The sequence below is a fragment of the Hypanus sabinus genome, chromosome 7 (genome assembly GCF_030144855.1).
Source record: "Hypanus sabinus isolate sHypSab1 chromosome 7, sHypSab1.hap1, whole genome shotgun sequence".
Lineage (NCBI taxonomy): Eukaryota > Metazoa > Chordata > Chondrichthyes > Myliobatiformes > Dasyatidae > Hypanus > Hypanus sabinus.
The window spans coordinates 143,328,911-143,350,235 of NC_082712.1; the positions used below are offsets into that span (position 1 = coordinate 143,328,911).

At 42.4% G+C, this 21,325-nt stretch overlaps 1 protein-coding gene across 1 annotated transcript in view; it reads right to left on the minus strand.

Moving 5' to 3' along the window:
* Positions 1-20,610, minus strand: part of dennd2b (DENN domain containing 2B) — a 439,983-nt gene extending 419,373 nt beyond the window's left edge. The window contains exon 1 of the mRNA XM_059975845.1: positions 20,509-20,610. The gene's annotated coding sequence lies outside the window, so the exon portion shown is untranslated. The remainder of the gene's footprint in view (positions 1-20,508) is intronic.
* Positions 20,611-21,325: the final 715 nt, after the last annotated feature.

Here is a 21,325-nt window from a genome sequence, read left to right on the forward strand (position 1 = left end):
GCAGGGACATCATACACTGAACGGTACAACCAAGTTACAGGAAGTGTGTACAGGAAGATCTGCACAGAGTATGGATTGGACACTCCCAAATCCAAATGGGAAACACCTGAGAAGGTAGTGGAGAATGATGCAGCTAAGATCCTGTGGGGCTTCCAAATCCAGACCGATAAGCAGGTAGTGGCCAACCTACCAGACACAGTAATACTGGACAAGGAACAGAAGAAAGCCATAGTAATAGAGGTGGCAATCCCGAATGACAGTAACATCAGGAAGAAAGAATATGACAAGCTGGAGAAATACCAGGGCTTGAAAGAGCAGATAGAAAGGATGTGGAAGGTTAAAGCCAGAGTAATCCCAGTGGTGATAGGAGCACTTGGAGCTGTGACACCTGGACTGGGAGAGTAGTTTCAGTGAACCCCGGGAACAAAATCTGAAATACTGGCCCAGAAGAATGCACTGCAGTTGGCCCTCCTTATCTGCAGGTTCTGCAGGTGCAGACTCTACCAACCACAGATCAGGAAAACCCAGAAGTTTTCTCTCCAGCACTCGTTGTTCGAACATGTACAGACTTTTTTTTCTTGTCATTATTCCCTAAACAATACAGTATAACAACTATTTACATGGCATTTACATCGCATTAGGTATTTTAAGTAATCTAGAGATGATTTAAAGTACAGGGAGTGTTTAAGTCAGATTTGTACATAAGTCAGAACAGGTACATGCGGTATTACAGTATTTAGTGTCAGTTAGTCAAACATTTGTCTTAGTTAAAAGTTAAAGTCAAAGTCTGTCTCGAGCCTTACAGACTCATCAGGATGGTGCTTATGCCAGTTTCCGTGACGTGAAGTGACTGAGAGTATGACTACACCCTACCCCCAGATAGGACACCAGTCTATCGCGAGGTTACCCATTTTCAGCTGGGTGGACTGGAACAATGGGTTAAGTGCCTTGCTCAAGGACACAACAGGCTGCCTTGGCTGGGGCTTGAACTCACGACCTTCAGATTGCTAGTCGAATGCCTTAACCACTTAGCCACGCGCCACAAACGTTTGCCTTAGTATATAGTATATGTTTTACCTTTCTATGTGTTACAAAACCCCGTAACTGGGTCACTTACCAGCAAAGATAGAGAGGTCCATTGAAGTCTGATGGTACTATTTTTAAAAGTATTTATTGATAAAGGGGCACAAAAATAAGATTATTGCAAATATACAGGTAATATATGTCGTCAATACTAAATCTAAAGCACGGGTATAATAATAACCAATAAGAAATAGCTCTATCATTGTCTAGGGGATAATGTATTGTCCGATGGAAATATAACAGTCACTGTTAGTTCGTTCACGCTGCAGCGTTTTGGGTTTAAGAGAGAGGCGTTTTAAAACTTGCCCAGGTCTTTTATGATGCCAATCCGTTGAGTCAGGGGAGTGGGTTTCCCCGTTGTTAGCTAAAAGCCGTTTTCCGTGGTTTCAGTCACCAGTTCCAGCAACAGAACTGAACGCACATGGCCTCCTTCAGATGACTTCCTGCTGTTACTTGGTCGCTTAACGTTTCTTCTGGTGCGTCTGAGGGGCTGTTCCTACAGACCCTCTTTTATCCTGACTTGCAGGGTCATAGATGGCAATCAGGTTGGGAGTGAGGCAATCTCTCCCTCAACCAGCCCACTTTGCCTGCGGGTGTTCACGTAGCATAGTCTCCAATCCACAACTTCGCCTTCTGGAGACAATGGCCATGTCCCGTAGCTTTATATCGCCGGGGAAACAAGACATTCTGCACGTCCCCCTCTCATTTCCTGGGCCCCTTGACCCAACCCAACAGTGATCTTGCGATTCTCACAAAGGAAGGGGCTACGGACGTAACACCCCCTTTCTTCAATGCGTTTTTTACCATCGGGAAAAAACAAAGTAATACAGAGTCTTACAGGGTGTTAGAATCTAACACAACACCAAAGTTTTTTTTCTACAGAGTAATACAGTTATACATTCAATTCAGTATCTAAACAGTTAATGAATACAGTGTCACTTTCTTTAATATCTTAACATCTTGTACCGTACTAAAGTCTTGTAGCATCAGACTTCAATTTAATACCCACCTATTTTTATTTCTTTCCTTCAGCAACAAAACTAAGGAGGTGTGATCTTAGCTTACGTGCATCTACAAAAGTTTATGTAAATACAAATCTTTCGGTCATTTTCAAACTGAACAGGCAGGCTTCCAAGGGGGTTGTCTTTATTATTCACAGGCTTTGTTGAAGTCCCGTACAACCGGCTTTGCTATTTAAAAATGGCGTTCCCCCTTAACCGTCGCCTCTTTTCCGGTGAGTGCCCACGTGGGGAGCTTGGGTAATGTGGTGAGATAAACCCTCGCCCGCCTTTTCCATAGGAATTATTTTGTCAACACCATGTCCCAAACTGAGACCATCTTCTGAATTTCCACCCAACTCTTTAATTTTACACAGGTGGCTAGCCCTCTCGTCAGGACCCTTCAGGCTATGTGTTTTCAGTTCGAACTCTTTGCTCAAGCAGCATTTCAAATTCTGCCTTTTCACACACACTCTGGAATAACAATAGCACGGCCCCCCCCCCCCCACCGTCATCTCCCGGCTTAATCTGTAAGCGATCTGCAGGGTTTAAAGTTTCTTCATTCGATTTGGGAACTACATATTTCCCGTTTCCTTCAATAATAATATTTATCTCCCCATTTTTGAACTCCACATTAACTTTTAACACACCTTTGAGCACAAACACCTGGGAACTCTCACTTCCCACTATTACCAAGGTTAACCCTTTCTTCACTGAACCAAGTCTATCTGACCCACAAGGACGGCCGTCTCGTTCCACTGAATCAAATACCTCAGACTTATTCCGAGCTCCGTTACTAGGTTCAGTACCACGTGCATCCCCAACTTGGACACACTCAAATGGGACATTGGCCTCTTCCAGGCTTTCAATACCCGTACCCTTTTCAAATTCTAAGTTCCCCCAATCCTCCCAGTTACTCTCTGGGCAACTCCCTTCCAGAGTAAACTCAACCCCGCGGGCTGAAACAACCTCATCTGCCAACCCAGCAGACTTCTTCAAGGCAAGGGCACCCTTTTCATCTAGGACTGCCCTCATTCCATTTATCAGGAACAGCTTTAGAATTTTCAACTTCTTCAAACAGTTCTGCCAAACCAGACAGATCATCCCTGTCCAACTCTGGACCTCTTAACCGCTCTATCGGTTCCTCATCTTTATTTTCTGCCTCTAGAACTTTTCTCCTTGCTAAGGGCGGGTCTACCTCCTCTCCCTTACTCTCTTCCACTTTACTACTCTTCGTTTTACCGCCCTCTAAACCCTCATGGTACAGGGTCGGTAGAATCGTCTCAGCCAAATCGAAACTGGCCGGATTTAAACTGCTCCCTTTCTCAGCTGCCTTTCTCGACATGCTGCGAGTAACCGCGCATGCGGGATAGATCTTGGAATCTAGGGGTGGGGCCACAGCTCTCATCAGCTGGCGTGTCGGCACCATGGCTACCCAAACCTTACCACCTGCTAAATCGTTACTGAGAAGGACGTCTGCGTCAGTTCTCGGGAATTCTGATCGCACCCCTATTTCAACTGGTCCAGATACCAGCTCACAATCCATAATGACCTTATGTAAGGGCACCATTTCAGTCCCTTTATTTATCCCCTTCACAGCTACCATTCTCGTCTTGCGAACAAACTCTACTACCTTACTGCTGATCAACGACAGCTCAGCCCCCGTGTCTCTCCAGATCCGTACTGGAACTGGTGTGTCTCCCTCCCTCACAGACACGGTTCCGTGTGACAGACAAGTCTCAGACCCTTCTCGTACTCTGTCTACCCGGGGCTCTCTTGTTGATTTACTGATTACCACGGCACATCTGATAGGGACTGCTGCTTTCCCTTTTCCTGTCTCTTTCCTCGGAGCAAAGCACCGAGATGCAATATGCCCCCCCCCCCACCTTCCACAATTAAAACAGGTCAAGCCCGGAAATCTCTGGCCGTCTGGCCTTTCCCCCTCAACCTTACCACTAGCTTCCGGTGGGACCTCTGCCTCAGCTGGCGGACTTTCTTGATCATTCCCATGGTCTCTCTGGGAACTTTTATTCGAAGAAAACTTTGTCTTGTGGGTTAGGGCATATTCATCTGCAAACCTAGCAAATTCCAAGATGGACTTATGCGGCTTCTCATTCAAATACATCCGGATATCCTCCGAAACACAACCTTTAAATTCTTCAATCAGAATTAACTCCCTGAGATGCCAATAATCCTCTTCCACTATCTCTGCTGTGCACCAACGGTCCAAGAGCACACCCTTCTCATAGGCAAACTCGGTATACGTCTGATTCCACCCTTTCTTTAAATTTCTAAACTTTTGTCTATACGCCTCAGGTACTAGCTCATAACTCCGGAGAATGGCCGCCTTTACTTTGTCATAACTCTCCCCCTCTTCCTCCTCCATGGCCAACGCCGTATATGCCCGCTGCGCCTTCCCTTTTAACACACTTTGTAACAGCGCCACCCACTGATCTCTGGGCCACTTCTGATTCACTGCCACCTTTTCAAAAAGCAAGAAATAACTATCAACATCCGTCTCCTCGAATGGAGGTACTAACCTCAACTCTCGACTAACATTGAACCGCTCCTCTCGGTCTGACCCCGGAACTCATGGCTCTTGCCGTAACTTTTCCATCTCCAAGTCATGTTTCCTCTGTTTCTCTTTCTCAGCTGCTTCCAGCTGTTTTAACCTCATTTCATGCTCTCATTTCACCTCTAACTCCTTCAGCTGGAGCGCATGCTCCCTCTCTCTCTTGGCCCTTTCCCTCTCTTTCTCTCTCTCGGCTGCCTCCAGCTGCTTTAACTGAATTGCATGTTCCAACTTTAATTTCTCCAACTCTAACTGAGCCGTCCCACTAGCGGGTACCTTTTCAGGGATATTCTCCAATACTGCAGCCGCAAACACATCCTTCCCGATATAATATTGAGTTATTGCCCTTCGCACCTCCCACCTTTTCATTAACAACCTCACCTCTGTGAGGTTTAACCCCTTCGCCAAATTTATCAAGTCCGATTTGGAGGCCGTCTCCAGCGCCTCCCGAGTCGGGTTTTCTATGCTGGTTTCCCGTCTGGCTACCCGCGTAGCCAGATCCAAGTTTTGGACTTACAAGCCCGATTCACTGGCCTCCCAATTTGGTGTCAAATCCCGAGACGAGAACCCCAATTTTGTTACGAAACCCCGTAACTGGGTCACTTACCAGCAAAGATAGAGAGGTCCATTGAAGTCTGATGGTACTATTTTTAAAAGTATTTATTGATAAAGGGGCACAAAAATAAGATTAATGCAAACATACAGATAATATATGTCGTCAATACTAAATCTAAAGCACGGGTATAATAATAACCAATAAGAAATAGCTCTATCGTTGACTAGGGGATAATGTATTGTCCGATGGAAATATAACAGTCACTGTTTTATCGTTCAAACTGCAGCGTTTTGGGTTTAAGAGAGAGGCGTTTTAAAACTTGCCCAGGTCTTTTATGATGCCAATCCATTGAGTCAGGGGAGTGGGTTTCCCCATTGTTAGCTAAAAGCCATTTTCCGTGGTTCCAGCCACCAGTTCCAGCAACGGAGCTGAATGCACGTGGCCTCCTTCAGATGACTTCCTGCTGTTACGTGGTCGCTTAACGTTTCTTCTGGTGCGTCTGAGGGGCTGTTCCTACAGACCCTCTTTTATCCTGACTTGCAGGGTCATAGATGGCAATGAGCTTGGGGGTGAGGCAATCTCTCCCTCAACCAGCCCACTTCGCCTGCGGGTGTTCACGTAGTACAGTATCTCAATCCACAAATTTGTCTCCAAGAGACAATGGCCACATCCCATAGCTTTACATCGCCGGGGAAACGAGACATTCTGCACGTCGCTCTCTCATTTCCTGGGCCCCTTGACCCAACCCAACAATGATCTTGTGATTCTCACAAAGGAGGGGGCTACGGACGTAACATATGCATATAAAATACTTAATGTATTTCAATAATTAAACCACTGCGTTGCTTAATAATAATTGTAGCTTTCATCAGGGCAGGGCCTTTCACATGTTCCATTATTCTCACTTTATCCTTTAAAATTGTTCTGATTGTTGACCGACTGTAGCCTAACACTTTTCCAATGACCAATGGTGTTTCACCTCTTTCCGATTGCTTTATTATTTCCACTTTATTTTCAATCGTGATTGTTTTCCATCAACCAATAGAAACACTGCGGGCGGTGAGTCTCAAGCTCCGCTGGGTCCTAAAGTACACTGCCCTGAGACGTGTTAAATAAGGGACTTGAGCATCCACATTTTTTGGTATCCGCAGGGGTCCCGGAACCAATCCCCCGTGGATAAGGAGGGCTGACCATACTAGGAACAGCAAGGATACTGTGCTGAACCATTAAGCTCCCAAGTGTCTGGTAGAGGACCTGAGATTGAGGGAAATACACACACACACACACACACCACCTATAAGGGTGAAAAAAAAGTACATATATGTACACACAAGCAAATGTCAATTTAGCCAAAAATATATGGCTGTTTATGAAGTCACTTCAGTGTGTATTGATATGACAAGATTACATGAATATTTTCTAATCAAGACACAAGCATAGAAACTTAACAGATTCTCCATGCAGGTGTAAAATATTTAATATTGCAAAATATAATCCCTGAAGCACATGAAGTCAGCCTCACAGATATTACTCAACTCAAAGGGATTTCTGTTCTGTACATTGAATACATGCTGTCCTCTTTATTCATATTCAAGCACATGTCTGTACAAATTTGCTTCTTTCTGCCTTTGTGATACACTGTAATGCATTACTTTTAGACCATAAGAGCATGACACATAGGAGCAGAATTAAGCCATTTGGCCCATCCAGTCTACATCGCCATTTCATCATGGCTGATCCATTTCCCTCTTAACCCCATTCTCCTGCCTCCTCCCCATTACCCTACGCACCCTTGCTTGCTTTGCTGATAAAGCAATTGAATCCAAATGTTATTTTACTGCACCTGTGATCACAGCAGACAGCGTAATAACCCTGTTACTGATTTATAACAGTGATGACACATTTTCTTACTACCTGAAAATGACATGTTATGTGTGAAATAAACACGGGTTTTTCTTTCTGGTACGTGGTAAATGAATAATGCAAGAAAACCTGTCCCAGGATCGTAAACTGTAGTTTATCTGTGCCCATTCCACTCAGTGTGGGTCGAACACCAAAGTCATGCTACCAGCCAAGGTTAACCCTGCTATTAACCCAAATCAACATGTGACCAGGAGACACTTCACATTAAAAGCAAAAAGACAGCTACAGAGCTGAAATCATGTGGTGTAGCTGCAAGATTCTGGATGCAAGACTATCACCACAAAAAAATCCAGTTACTACACACTAATGGTTTAAGTTTATTCAGCAAATCTACAAACGTCACATCAAAATGGCTGGACTGGTTTTATATACTACAACTCCACCACTGAGGTGCCAATAATTTCTACCAGTCACATAGCTCAGACACAATGTGAGCAATTCAAGCATTATAGAAACAACATCACATAATGAGAAACAGTGACAGCAAGTGGTGGGGCCACGCACAACAGTAATGACTGAATTCCAAGTGAGACCGTGCTAAGCATAATTAAATCAGCTGTGGAGCATGGTGGAGATGGTCATTGAATACAATAGAATGCTCCTCTCTAATCTTGATCTGTACATTCCACGTTCCCCAGCCCAAATTCGCTTCTGATTTACAAACTCCAAATGATATATCCAAGCAAACCATACTTCCACCACAACCATACTCTGCAGAATCTATCCTTTCCAAGAATTACAGCTTAACCAGGCGGCTGTTGAACAGCAAGTCAATAGATGAAGGCAAACTGTCACCATTCCTGACAACAACCCTCCATGTTTAGACAGATAAGCCTTTTATTACTGCTGAAGTAAACTGTGTATGCTTTCACTCACTAGAAACATATCCCCTGGAGCCAAATGTACATTCAGTAAATGGAAGCTCATTCAGAATCTTGGATTCCTCATATGGTACCCACAATGTAATACAAATTAGTTCAGAGCTAATACAGAATCTACCCTCAGGAATCCTGCATTTCTCACAGAGCTCCAGCTGTCTACCATTTCTGTCAGGAGAGAATTAGATGAATGCATCTTTCCTGGAGTAGAATGCCTCTTCACCAGAACTCAGCAACGAGCACTGAGACCTCAGCTGGCTCTTGGTAAGAGAGGTCCTCATAGTCACAGCCCTGTACAAATAACAAATCCTCCCCAGGTCAGCTGTGGCAGCAAAGAGATGCTCACCTATGTAGCTCTTTGCAGGCTGGAGATTTGCTAAGAGGGCGTGGGGAAGGACGCAAGGATTTATGTCTTAGTTCAGCCCCAGCTGCTGTGGAACAGAGAACTCTGACCTACTGGCTGTTGCCAGGACATGCACCTGAGACAGACAACAAATGCTACTGGAAGGTCATCATCTTGGAGAAAGATGTCCGTTGGTCAGCTGCCAGCAGACTGGCACAGTCCAGGCTGCAGGAGCACATGCTGAGGGGATGTGTTGAAGCACATTACGGCCACTGAGGAGGATCTGAGGGAAAGGATCATAGCCTAGGGTCTTTTGGCTTCTACACACAGAGGAGCTGAGTCAGGTGGGGGAAACAATAAACCCTTTTATTGTTCGAGAGGCTTCTACACGCAACTCAGCCCCTCTATGCAGCAAACTGGGCAGGGGCAACTTGGGTGAAATGGTGCTACTAATTTTCCTTTTAAAACATTTACACTACCAAATAGAAGGACAAAGAATGTAAAAGTTTTGCACTGTTTCTTCTTTTATTTTTTAATGAATAAAATTCACTTTTGAAACTATAAAATAGAATCGATACTAAACAACTTTAGTTAATTGGAATGCCTACAGAAAAGTTTCTCTTCCTCAGCTGATTGAACATTCCACATCTCTCTCATTCTCTTGACTACGCTGATCCTTATTGACAATGGCATCCATAGCATGTCTGACAATATTTGGATTTTGCTGAAAATTTTTCCATTGCTTCCACAACAGAATTCCTTATAATCTACAATTTGGAATAAGGTCTGAAATACAACAAAACAGCAAATTTACTCTCTCCAATACTCATAAACCAAATGATTCCAGGAATGACAGGGTTACCATATGAGGAATGTTTGGTAGCTCTTGGGCTGTATTCCTAGGAGTGCAGGAGAATGAAGGGGGATCTCATAGAAACATTCCAAATGTTAAAAGGCTAAGTTATTTCCCATGGTAGGGAAGTCTAGGACAAGACAGCATGACTTCAGGATTGAAGGACGCCCATTTAGGAGAGAGATGTGGAGAAATTACTTTTGTCAGAGGGTGGTAAATCTGTGGAATTTGTTGCCCCGAGTGGCTGTGGAGGCCAAGTCATTGGGTGCATTTAAGGCAGAGACAGATAGGTTCTTGATTAGCCAGGGACTCAAAGGGTATGGGGAGAAGGCAGAGGAGTGTGGATGACTGGAAGAATTGGATCAGCCCATGACTGAATGGCGGAGCAGACTCGATGGGCCGGATGGCCTGCTTCTGTTTCTATATCTTATGGTCTAAGATTCTTTGGAACAAAGTGCATCAGTGGTCACACCTACTGCCAAACGTTGGGTACTTGGTGCAAGTTGAACACATGGTGTTAAATACACCATTTGGCCGTGCTAATGTCAAATCATCAATACACATTGATCAACAACACAAACTACTTCAATACATGTCACCTGGCAAACTGAAGCGAACATTCACCTAAATAATGGGCGCCTTGCAGTCAAATTTTGAAACCTAGTTGTTATTAAATATGTAACTTCACTGACATTTCAAAGAAAAATTTATTATCAGAGTACATACATGTCACCATATTCAACCCTGAGATTCTTTTTCCTGTGGGCATATTTAGCAGATCTATAGAACAACAACAGTAAACAGGATCAATGAACAACAAATGCAAATATAAATAAATAGCAATAAATAACATGAGCAGGAAATAACAAGATAAAGAATCATTAAAGTGAGACCATCAGTTGTGGCATTACCAGAAATAGAATTAGTGTAGTTATCCCCTTTTGTTCGAGAGCCTGATGGTTAAGGGATAGTAACTGTTCTTGAACCTGGCCGTGTGAGCCCTGAGGCTTTTGTACCTTCTACCTGATGGCAGCAATGAGAAAAAATCATGTCCTGGGTGGTGAGTGTCTTTGATGACGGGCATGGCATTTCTATGGCAACCTTTCATGTAGATGTGCTCAATGGTCGGGAGCACTTTACTCATGATGTATGTGATGTACCCGTGATGTATTTCACTTTTATCATTGCCTGCAAGCTTTGCTTCATTTTCTTGCTGTAGTATATAACAGGTTGTGTCAAATTATCATCTTACAGTATGTAATCCACAGCTCCATCTCTAACATAGTCCAGCTTTGATGCTACTTTGTGTCTGTAATACATTCTAACCTGTGTTGCTATCCTATCAAACACATGCTGGTATATTTCATTGCTCATGGCTTTTTCTATAAGCAATACAATCTAGCCTGTGTATGTTTCTCAATGTAATACACCCCACTGTTGTCAGGTGACATGATATTCATAAATCTCTCAATATTCTCTTCCATTCTTCACTGTAACAACACTGCTCCTAACACTAAGTTACATAGTAAAATAAAGATCTAAATTGTGTGGCAACAGTGATATTGTTGATCTATGAATTACTGAAACTTAGGTTTATCATACAATGATGATTAAAAGTGGCAAAATTAAAACTGATTTTCTTTGATGCTAAAAATTATTTTGTGATTAGCATTGTTATGAATAAATAGTGTCATAATCTGCTAACATAAACTCCCTAGTTATGATTGTTTTGCTGCTTACTAGGATGAGTATCTTCGTTTGTTGAATATTCAGATTTTGATCACTGAGGTATGCACTTACACTGTCATGATGTCATAAAACAAGTTTTTTAAAATGTCATATTAAAGTACAAATGTACAAAGATAAAATTGTCTGCCTCAGAATGAAGATATAGACAAGGTAGGCATAGAATAATAGTTAGGCCACATAGGACTAGAATGACGAGAATTTTCCAGACTGAAAGAAAGGTGAATCCTTGGAATGCTCTGTCCCTGGAGCCTCACTCATCAACTTCATTCAAATGGAGATTGGTGCATTTTGGAACACTCAAGGCATTAAGGGATATGGTATGGAAAGGAAAAAGGCACTGAGAAAGAAAATCGGTCATGAGCTCATTGAATTGTGAACCAGCTCAGAGGACACATGCTTCTATCCCTTATGTTCTTCGAGCTTTATTTGCAATTACTCTATGCATTATTTTGTAAATAGCTGGAGTTGTAAAGTTCAAACATCTATATGTCCCATCAGAATAAGAGGCATTTAATGACTTGCTTTTAGAACATACTTCCTCTGTGCATTTTCCTCTAATTTTTCACAACATCTTGAGAAAAGTAACTCAGTGTCCAAAACCAGCTGCCCCTATGGTCTTTAAGATTCAGCTGGGGGGGGGGGGGGAGGGTTCAGTACATTAGTATGTAGAATATGGAATTCTAATGGTACTTATATAACTGACATGATCAAAGACTTAAAATAGATTTCTTTGAAAAATAATGTGCCTAAGGCAATAGTATTTTGCTTCAGGAACATAAATGGTCCAGGTGAAGACAACAAATGAACATGCACAAATGAAGGACTGGGAAGCCAAACTAATGACTCATTGTTTGTTGGGAAACTTGTTCATGAAATGTTGCAAGGGAAGATAAGGACAAGCCAGTGACTGATGCAGAAGTACAATAGTTCGGATTTACAATAAAAGACTACCAGGATTACAAGAGCATCCAAACTGAAGAGTCACATTGCAGATAATGAGTCTGTGAGGGTAATTATAAAGCACAGGTCTAATTCAGAACATGGATAGTTTACGTTAGGAATTAGATACAGAATAGTATTTATAAAGTTGTATTCTAATTGGAGTTCTTATTAAAACAGAGCAGACATTGAGGATTATATTAACCAAATTCAGGGATTGTGGAGCTTTATATTGTGAACAATGGATAATTAAATCTAATTATAAAATGGTAACCTAAATGAGCAATCTAGCTCTTGTGTGGAGAGAACTTCAAACAGTTTTATCTTTTGACTTTAATCTGTTCATTCAAACTACTCCAACACTTATTAATCTGAACAAAACATAGGTAAACACACCGGATTTTAAAAGTGAGCAGGGCCTATTAGGGCTATCTGCAGTGTTTGAAATTGGATCGACTAGGCTTATACTCACTGGAATTTAGAAGATTGACAGGGGATCTTATTGAAACATAAAAAATTCGAAAGGGATTGGATAGGCTAGATGCAGGAAGATTGTTTCCGATGTTGGGGTCACAGTTTAAGGATAAGGGGGAAGACTTTTAGGACCGAGATGAGGAAAAACTTCTTCACACAGAGAGTGGTGTATCTGTGGAATTCTCTGCCACAGGAAACAGTTGAGGCCGGTTCATTGGCTATATCTAAGAGGAAATTAGATATGGCCCTTGTGGCTAAAGGGATCAGGGGGTATGGAGAGAAAGCAGGTACAGGGTTCTGAGTTGGATGATCAGCCATAATCATATTGAATGGCGGTGCAGGCTCAAAGGGCCGAATGGCCTACTCCTGCACCTATTTTCTATGTTTCTATGTAAATCCTCAGATACTTGTAGAAGAGTACGTGCACCAGATTTAAAAAGCAAGCTGGGGCTGTCAGGACTTTCTGCGAAGTCTGAGACCATTTGGGTTATCAGGCACTTGGCAAGGGCCAATAAAAAGCAGTTCAGTTTAAGCAGAGCAACCATTGTTATAGTGGACCAGGGTTAGAGCGGGGAGCTGAGGCTTTGGCTTAAGAGGCTTCGGTGAGGAGAAACAAAGACCAAAGTAAGTTTCTGATAAGATTTCTTTCTTTCTTATTGCACGGGTAGAGCACTGAGAATTGCAGTAAGGACAGTGGAATACTCCTCATGTGGGAGATGGGAAGACAGGGAGACCTCCAGTATCCCTGATTTACAAGACATGCAACCAGCTGTAGTTTCTTGCAGACCACACTGGGCAACTGGAGCTGGAACTGGATGCCCCTCGGACCAGGGAGGTAGTTGTACCTCACATGTAAGATATAGGAAACTAAGAAACCATGGGATTGGCAGCTAACACTATGAATGTATCCCTCAATAACAAAGTACATTCTGGATACTATTGGGAGAGGGAGATGACTTAGCAGAGGAAAGCTACAGCAGTCAGGCTCTCTGACTCAGAGGGAGGGGATGGGGTGAAGAAGAGGTGAGCAATATCAAAAGGGGATTCATTGGTTAGGGGAACAGACAGAAGGTTTGGTGGATGAGAACAAGATTCCTGGATGGTAAGTTGTCTCCTAGGTGCCAGGTTCGGGAACATTCAAGATCAAGTCCATAACACGCTTAAGGGGGAGGGTGAACACAAGAGATGTGGTCTATGTCAGTACCAATGACACAGGTAGGAAGGGTGACGAGGTTCTGCAAGAAGTGAGTTCAGGGAGTTAGGAACTCCAGGGTGGTGATCTCGGGATTGCTACCCCTCCACATGCCAGTGGAGATAAAGCAAGGAATCATACAACTTGACACGAGGCTAAGGAGATGGTGCAGGAAGGAGGGCTTCTGATTTGTGGGTCATAAGACTCTCTTCCAGGGATTTGTATAAATGGGGCAGTTTGACCTGATCTGGAGTGGGACCAACATCCTAGCAAGGATTGTTTGCTGGTACTGCACCAGGGGAGGGGGGGGGGAAGGGGGGGAGGAGTTTAAACTAGAGCTGCAGGGGATGCAGACCAGATTGCCAGTGCAACTAGTGGAGTGGTTGTGGGGAAAGTAGATGTTAAGCCTACATATAAAGGCAGAAACCAAAAGGCTGAGCATTGTGGGATTAATGTTCTGAGTTGCATGTATTTCAACACAGGGAGTATTGTAGGTAAAGTTGATGAGTTTAGAGCATTGATTCACATGTGGAATTAAAGGAGGGGCAGGATTGGCAGCTCAGTGTTGCAGGATTCCGTTGTTTTTAGACGCAGCAGAGTGGTGGCATTGCTCATCAGGGAAAATGTTACGGCTGTGCGCAGACAGGAGAGACTGTCCACCAATGCTCTATGGGCGTAACTGAGAAATGGCCATGGTAACAGAATTATATTACAGACCTCCCAATAGATAGCGGGGTTTAGAGGAGCAAATATGTAGGGAGATAGCAGACAGTTGCAAGGAAAATAAGGCTGCAATAGGAGATGATTTTAACTTTACACATGTTGACTGGGACTTCCATACTATAAAAGGATTGGATGGGATAAAGTTTGTCAAGTGTGTTCAGGAAGGTTTCCTTAGAGGTCCCAACCAGAGAGAGCACGAATCTGGATCTCCTATTAGGGAACAAGACAGGGCAGACAACAGATGTGGGTGTATGGGAACAATTCAAAACTGGTGATCATTATTCCATCAGTTTCAGGATAATCACAGAGAAGGACAAAGCTGGCCTTTGGGTTGAGATCCTAAATTGGTGAAAGGCTCATTTTGATGGCATCAGAAACAATGTGGCTGGTGGGAACTGGGACAGGATGTTTTCTGACAAAGGTGCACTTGGTAATGGTGAGGCCTTCAAAAGTTAAATATTGAGATTACAGAGTTTGTATGTTCCTGCTGGAATGAAAGGCAAGACCAACAGGTTTTTGAGGGATATTGAGGTTCTGTTTCAGAAGGAGGAGGTACATAGCAGGTGAAGGCAGCAAGGAAGGAATGATGTGCTTGAGGAGTCTAAGAGAACACTTTAGAGGGAAATCAGGAGGATTAAAAAGAGGGCATGAGGTTGCTCTAGCAGACCAGGTGAGGGAGAATCCCCAGGGCTTCTACAGATACAGTAAAAGCAAAAGGATAGCCAGGGACAAAATTGGTCCACTTGAAGATCAGTGTGATGACCTACACATAGAGCCAAAAGGAAGGAATTTTTGCATCTGTACTTGATGGCACCCAATAACAACATCTACTGTGTAAATAGATATTTTTCATCTGTATTTACTCAGGAGATGGACACAGAGTCTATAGAGCTGTAGCGAAACAGCAATGAGATCATTGACCATAACCAGATTACAGACAGCAGGTGCCTGCTGTCCTGAGGCAAAGAAGTGTAGCTGAGACCCCAGGACCTGACAAGATGTTCCCTTAGATCTCGCGGGAGGCTATTCCAGAAACTGCAGGGTCCCTAGCAAAGGTGTTTAAAAATTCCTTAGCCATGGGAGAGGTGCCAACGAGCTGGAAGTTAGTTAATGTTGTCCTGTTGTTCAAGAAAAGCTCTAAGTATAGGCCTGTGAGCCTGACATCAGCAGTGGGTAAATTATTGGAAGGCATTCAAAGGGACAAGATATATATGTACAGGTTTCCCCCGCTATCTGAAGGTAGAGCTTTCCTAAGAAACCATTTGTAAGCCAAAATGGCATAAAGTGAAGAAGTAATTACCATGAATTTATATGGGAAAAATCTGTTGAGTGTTCCCAGACCCAAAAAAATAACCTACCAAATCATACCAAAAAAGCTAAAACCTAAAGTAACACTAATATATAGTAAAAGCAGGAATGATATGATGGATACACAGCCTATATAAAGTAGAAATAATGTATGTACAGTGTAGTTTCACTTACCAGAATCGGGAACATTCAGCCAAAACCGATTTGTAGAAAAAAAAATCGGCACGTACATGCACGCGCACACACCTGCCCATGCATGGCTTCAGAGTCATGGTAGTCTTTCTCGGGGTAAACACAAGTTTAAACCGGGCATCTTTTTTCGTAAAAGCGAAAATCCTCTTTCAGTTAGCGAAAACAGGTACTAATGTAAGACTTTCGTAAAAGTGAAGTTGAGTAAAGCGAATGTTCAAAAAGCGGGGATACCTGTATTTGGATAGACAGGGCCTGATTCGGGATAGTCAACATGAACTTTTACATGGTAGGTCATGTCTAGTCACTCCTGTAAAGTTTTTTTTGAGAAAGTTACCAGGAAAGTTGATGAAGGAAATGTAGTGGATGTTGTCTACATGTATACTAGCAAGGCTTTTAACAAAATACCACATGAGAGGCTAGCCCAAAATCTTTAGTCATTTGGCATTCAGGATGAAGGAGTAAATTGCATTCAACATTGGTTCAGTGGCAGAAGCTGGAGAGGCCAGGTAATAAATGAATGCCTCTCTGACAGGAGGCCTGTGACTAGTGGTGTGCCACAGGGATCCATTGTTGCTTGTCATCTGCACTAATGACAATGTGATAAACCAGATCAGCAAACCACCAATGTTGGGGGTGTAGTTGACAGCAAGGGAGGCTGTCAAAGTTTGCAGTGGGATCTGGGCCAGCTGGGAAAATGGGCTGGAAAAAAAGGTACTGCGCATTTTAGCACTGAATGTAAAGTCTATGGAGTTTGGGATTTGGTGAGCAAAGAATGAGTGAGCAAAAGCGGCAGTTTAGTTTTATATTAAAGAACTTAAATATTGTTTTCTATTTTGTGAGTTACTCTCAACAGAAAGAAGAACGCAAGGACACAGATATCTGGAATGCACATTGTATGCCAAACACAGGTGCTAGAAGTATGGTTAGTCAGAGGAGCACAAGCTCCTGGTTTTGAAGTTCAGCCACATGCACGAGGCTGGGCGTCTCATTGCTGCTGATTTCAAGAGTTAGTCATTCTGCGGCTCAAGAAAGAGGGGGAGTGTGCAACTGCCAGACAAAACTGAGAGGAGACAGGTTATTTGGAAGACGCTTTTGGACATCTTGCTCACGAATCAATATTTTGTTCTAAATTCTATTGAATGAAATGGTTCACCCAGGGATTACAACTAGATCAAAGACAATAGCATAGGTGCACGGGGAGGGAAGAGAAAGTTGAAGTGGGCAACTGATTCTATGATTAGGGGAGAGGACCAGTGTTTGTGTAATCACAGACTGATTCCAGGATGTCATATTGCCAACCTGCTCCAGAAGGTTGACACTGAACAGCGAAAGCCAGAACGCTCTTAAAGGTAGGATAAGCACCCCGAGGTCCAGGTTCATATCAGTACCACTGACGTAGGTGAGATCCATGTAGTCAGGTGGATTACACCTCGATAGGACACAATAATCCTCCTCATGGGTGGGCTTGCTCAGACCACTATAAAGGTTTTAAACTAGCTTTGCAGTCTGTAAATCTTTCAGAAGAGACAAAGGTAGAAGTGGAAGAGAGGATTAATGAGTGACGGTGAAAGATAGAGAAAAGGATTGGGCAAGAATGTAGTCCAGTTATTCTTGATGTTGTTAATGTAAATTCAGGATTCATTGTGAATAAGGTAGATGAGTTCAGGACACTGACAGACCAGTGGCAGTACAACACTACATTATTGAAATATAACTTAAGGAGGAAGACTACCATCCTGACAAGATGGCCAGGTGAATAAAAAAGAATGGACAGTGATAATATTATCATAGTTCTAAGAAATGATAACAAATTATAAGAGTTATCAAACAGGATTTCCATGGATTGAACTAAAAAAGGAAATCACATGCTAGATTTCCAAACTGTAGTATCCAAGCAAGTTTGTTAAAGAAATAGGGTCATAATACTGAGAGATTTCAATACTCTAATATTAACTGATATACCATTGTTGTAAAAGGGATAGTGGAGACAGAATTCCTAAACTGCCTGCAGAACTTTATCAACTTTATCCGGCAAGCCCAACAACGGAGAAGGGCAGGACAATTCTAGATGTTGTTTTAGTTGATGAAACCGGGTAGGTGGAGTTCAATCTGACACTTTGGAAGGTCAAACCTGAAGGCACAGTACAAGGTTAACGGTAGAATTCTTAGTAGTGTGGAGGAATAGAGCGATCTTGGAGTCCAAGTCCACAGATCACTCTCTGTGTAAATTGACAGGGTGATTAAGAAGACATATAGAGTGCTGGCCTTCCTTAGTTGGGCACTGAGTTCAGGAGTTGCTAGGTAATGTTGCAGCCCTATAAAACTCTGGTGAGGCCACATTTGGGATATTGTGTTCCCAGTTGTGGTCACCTCAGTATTTAGAACTAAATATTGATTCAAGAGTAAGATGCCTGCAAGTTTTAGAGTCAACGTAGAGGAGGTTTAACAGGATGCTGCCTTCTTCAGACAACATGTCTTATGAGAAAAGGATGAGCGAGTTAGGGCTTTTCTTTTTGGAGTGAATGAGGATCAGTGGCAGCTTGAGTTCACAGTTCTGGTTGCCTCATTATGTGAGTAAAATGCCTTAAAACTCTAAGAGATTTTGCTTAACCTTGGATCAACAAACTAATTTTAAAAATGACTTTTTATATGACCTCCAAAAGTAAGATGTTTATTTATAATAACATTGCAAACCTAGACTTTAAGGTTAGTTTGAAAAATATCATGGTGCTAGAATTAACCTTGGTGTGGGGACTTCAGTGAAGATCCCATTGATAAATTGACGAAGTGAGTGAAGGAACTGAGAGGCCTTGATGTTTATATGCACAGACCCTTAAAGGTAGCAAAACAGATGAATAATATAGTTAAAGAGGGAGACTGGATGCATTTCTTTTATAGCCAAGGCATATGATATAGCAGCAAGGAGGTTTACGCTGGAATTATACAATCCCTATCAGGCCACAGCTCAAATAATCCTCTGGTTCTGGTAACCACATTGCAGGAAAGATGAGATTACACTTGATCAAATTTACGAAGATGTTGCCAGGTCTGGAAATTGTAGCTCTGAAGCAAGACTGAATAAACTAGCATTGTTTTCTTTGGAGTTGAAGATAGTGAGGGCAGACTTAAAATGCAGTGTATAAATTTACGAGAAGCTTAGACAGAGTAAACAGGAAAGATCTATTTTTATTAGCAGGGAGGCCAAAAACTGGAAGCAGAGATTTAAAGTAGTTTGATTAGAAGGGAGATGAGGAAAAAGATTTTCACTCAGATGAAGGTAGAAGTCTGGAACTCTATCAGAAAAGATTGGCAGATTGAGGCAGAAACACTAGACTGTAGCACTTGCAGTTTAATATGAGAACTAGGGTTACAGACCAAGTACTGGAAAGTACGGTTAGGCTGGAGTTCTTTATTGATCCAGAGAGGAACAGTGAAGGGAATGGGCACTTAACATATCACAGAAAAAAATGTTATGATTCCATAAGGAGCAACACATCTATGTTGGGATATTATATACAATATCTATTATAATCAAGAAACATTGTTTTAATAGTAGTGTTTATGCATTACAACTATTATAATGCAGAGTGATCGCTTTATTGAGAAAGAAATAAGTTATGAGTGATGTAATCAAGATGTTCAGTTGCCACTTGGAACCTGAAATTACTCCCAACGACCTACCCCGTCCTATTGCAAGAGGGCTTTATTTCTGGAACTGTTAAGACTAGCATGTACCATTCAATTACGGTGAAAGTAATGCCATTCGTCTTCATGAAAAACTGTAATAACGTCATTCCGGTGATAACTATAACTGATACTTAAATGCAAAGTGCAAGTTTACGAGGAGTTTAGGCAGAGTAAACAGGAAGGATCCATTTCCTCAGCAGAGAGGACAAAAACTGGGAGCAGAGATTTGAAGAAATGTTAAAATCAAATGTCCTCTGCAGTCCATTTTCTGTGTGTTATTTGCATACTTTTTGTTGTTCTTTCATCGCACATTGGGTGTTTGACCTCTGCCTGCAAGAAGCCGACCAATCCCAAGGCTGTATATAACATACATACTTCGATAATAAATGCACTTTGAACTTTGATTTGCCAGGACAGGTTTTGTGATATACTTGTGGAAATGTCTGATACTGACATATTTCGACAAGTATTTCATCCTCAGGAGAAAATACCCCCTCTGCACACCGCCAGAAAAGCGCCCGCTGCAGACCGGAGTCATTGCCCAGCTGAAGCAGAGAGATCACCTATGCCAGCCCACCGTCTAATCGATACAGTCGTGCAGATACTGACAGTAAGGTGAACGCCTCTCCTGGAGCGAACAGTCAAACATTCAAAACAGACCACCATAAAGTATACACTCTCCCATACCATCTCATCACCAGAAACACAAAATCCGACACAATTGCTCACTCCTTTCAGCGTTACTTAATTCTGTGAATACATCGTATTTGCTTTCCCTTTGCAAGCACAATGCAATCAAAAGACATTTTACAAGAAAACAGTGGTTTCCATATTGTTTCCAAAATTCATAGGATAGTTATTGAAAAGCATGCACACGTAGAGAGATACCTGTAGTTTGATATTACATTCACTGCAACATATCCAACGATTTCAGAAGCAAACTCTTATCAAAAACATTCCATTTAAAAGTTTTAACAAAGCAACAGCTCGCACGTGGTAAATTTCAATAGAAATAACAATTTATGAATTACTCCTTACCGTGCATTTTACCAAAAAAGAACCTGCAATTCTTGTAAAAGTAAGTTTTCTGACAGTAGCTGCGTACTCAGCCCCTCTGTCCCGATTCTGTTCCAAAGTTCGTTTGGGAAAGAATGGCAAACGCGCCGGAAACGATGACGGAGCTCCTGTTATTGATGTGGAATTCCGAACGAAGGCAGTGACCGGGAGGATAGGGGCTCTCCGAATGTAAGGAAGGGACGCGATTGCTGTCGCTCTGCGAGAAGCGGGAAGCCCTCCGTCTTCAACAATCTTCACTTTCTGGGCGGAGAAAAACAGCAAGCAATGATTTCGTTACACACCAAGTCCACTGGGCAAACACTATCTCCAAAGACCAGCGATGAGTTAAAGTTAGAATAAAGTTATACAATTCCTTTAAACGTAAAACATTTCTAAACTCTCAGTTCCGAAGTCCGGCAGTAGGGACCCAACACAATTTCTCCAAGTGATCAGATTATTGATACAACCAGACTATCCGTGAAGTAACTAAATGCTTTATTTGCAATTAATGCAACCATTAATGCATTCCCCTTATTTTACAAAGAACCCCCTTTAGCTGTTTGTAAACTTGAAATTTATTCCGGAGACAGGTTTGTTTTTAAAAGTATATCATGCAGCCACGCGTTCTCGACAGCGCCCTGGACCTGAGCACGTGAATGCGGACCTTCAGGTTAGAACACCATAAACACAATGGTTTTAAAAGTCACCGGGATTTAAATGGGCTATCGTTGCTTTTCAGTGCACTGCTTTGCACTGTTAGCCTGTTATGCCCTGCACCTGGGACCTTCAGACACCGCAA